The sequence below is a fragment of the Convolutriloba macropyga genome, chromosome 3, assembly GCF_964194025.1.
Source record: "Convolutriloba macropyga chromosome 3, txConMacr16.3, whole genome shotgun sequence".
Lineage (NCBI taxonomy): Eukaryota > Metazoa > Xenacoelomorpha > Acoela > Convolutidae > Convolutriloba > Convolutriloba macropyga.
Window position 1 is genome coordinate 47,240,252 of NC_134470.1, and position 2,706 is coordinate 47,242,957.

Below are 2,706 nucleotides of genomic sequence, written 5' to 3' on the forward strand. Positions count from 1 at the left end.
AAGACCAAATCAAAAACTGCGATCAAGTGAAACAAGTAAACGCGGAAGACAAAAAACATCTGGTCCATTGGACTAGAGAAATCTGTTGAACAATTAGTTGAACATCAAAAAAGTGCAGCCGACCTCATCATACTAAGAGACTGGATTGAGAACGGGAGACGCTCTCAAAGAAAAAACATGGCAGGAGCCTCTAGAGCCCTGTGGAAACTTTGGACTGATTTGAGAAACTTACAAATGGAAAATGATCTAATCAAGAGACAGAAACGTATTGACGAATTTAACAACTTAACACAAATAGTCATTCAGAGATCACTAATAAAAGATATTCTACCTTTCCTTCAAGAACATTGCAGACATTTTGGGACGGCCAAGACATTCGATTGGGTTCGAGAACGATTCTTCTGGCCCGGGATGAAAAAAGATGTACACGAGTGGGTAAGCTCTCGCGAAGAATGCTGTCAAAAGAAGTCTCCACACCAGAAACACATACACAACCTGACAACGTGGAAACCAAGTCATCCGTTTTCACAAGTCGCATTGGACATTATGGGACCTTTACCTGAGTCAAGTGGAAACAAATACATTCTGTTGATTGGAGATCAGTTTACAAAATTGTATGAAGCAATTCCCATGAGCGACCAAGAAGCTTCAACGGTAGCTAAGGCTTTTGTAAACGTAAGGCTTTTCAAGGTTTGGTTGTCTTGCAAATCTCCATAGCAACAAGGGCAGTAATTTCATGTCGATTCTTTTCAAGGACATGTGTAAAGTGCTGGGAATTAACAGGACATCAACAACAGCTTATCATCCTCAAGGAAACGCAATGATAGAGCGCACCAATCGCACAATCGAAGAGAGTCTTAGAAAATAATTGGGTGAACATTTCAACACCTGGAACAACTATCTTTCGCCAGTAATGATGGCCTACAGATCATCAATTCACTCTGTTACCAAGTACAGCACCTTTTACCTCCTTTTTGGACAATCATGCGCGCTATCGATTGATTGCATGTATCAAACAATACAAATTAAAATATACCCAACCTTGAGTGATTACGTTGGTTGCTTGAAAGACGAACTACAATAGTGCCATGAACTGGTTCGGGAGAGCATGGATGTGGAGGAAGAAAGACAAAAAAACCTACTATGACCATAGCACATTTGGACCACAATATGAAGTAGGTGATTTAGTAATGGTGTTCAACCCCACAATGAAAACTGGCCAGACAAAGAAATTTAAATCCTTTTACAGTGGACCCAAAGTAATACGTGAAATAATCAACGATCTAAACTTTTTATTGAGGATGTGAAAACGAAAAACAACAAAAGGTCCACTACGATCAACTCAAACGTTTTAACAGTAGAAGTGCTACCGCTGATAAAAAAAGAACCTAAGAAGGCAAAGAGTGAACCTAGAATAAGCCTAAATGACCTTACGGAGGACAATGATTTTGTGGAAATTGAGTTAGTCACTCCAAAATTGAATGACACATGAAGAAGAGAAGTGAATCCTGAAGAGAATAATAGTCAAATTAACTATAGTACTGAAGCTCACAATGAGACAGTCAAGGAGGAATTGTTTGAAACACCAATTGTTGGGAGTACAAGAGAATCAATAAATACTAACACAAACAACAAAAGCAGAAACACAAAAATACCTGCGCCTAAAGTAGCCACACAGCAGAAGCGGGATAGCCTGGTGGCAACATCCGAAAGGAGTGAAGGCAAAGATTTTCCAAAGAGAAGCACGGCTTCTACTTCGCAAAGCGTTACCGAACGACGATATCAAACAAGAAGTACGTCGGGAATAACAAGACCACGGAAACTCAAAGACTATTTTTAATCAAGGATAACGATTCAGATGAAAAATTTGATAATGATTCTTTTTAAAAAGGTGATACGACAAAATGCAGAGGGCATGGAACCCACTTTGGAACGTGCAGCTGAACTGGAAACTTCTCCAATTGGCTAGCATAGTAAGTTTTTCACAATCCTTGGAGATTTTGGGGTATGATTTTGAGAACATTCTGCAGACGCAAAAATTTGCCATGACGGAACGGACAAAATGCAAAACGTCACACATAAATGAGGAGCAGTTAAATAAGGGAGGACTGATCTACGCCGAGAGCAGCAGGATTAAACTAAAATACTGCATGTACAGGGCTGTATATACGGTAACTGTGCTGAAAAAAGTGGTTGGCATGACGACGCAACTTACTGAAACAAAAAACCACAAATAATGCCAACGTTTTACCCAACAAAAGAATCAGTCTGCCAAAACCTATGGCAGGGACACAAAATGCGGTTACCGGTTCTTGGTGACTTTGAATTCAATGCTCCTAAAGAAGTCCTTAATGAGATGAATGTTGACCGAACCAACGCAGAGTTTGTTCAGAAGGTATCAAAAACATTCATGATAGGCGAAGATGAAAAAAGGAGTGAATTTTGTCTTTCCCGTGGAGTGGATCAATCCAAAAGGTGAAACACAGAAAACTAATATTATGCTAAATGCTGAAATCTTCATGGGGACTTTGTTCATTGAAACTGGAGAAGCTGAATGAAGGCACATTGTTTTATTTTAAAGACCCTCTGAGACAGGAGCAGACCTTGTTATATCAAGGAGACACATTTGAAATAGATTTCAGTACAATATTTGCTCGAACAAGATAAAAAACCAAATATCTTAACGATAGTTAAATTTTCAGACTC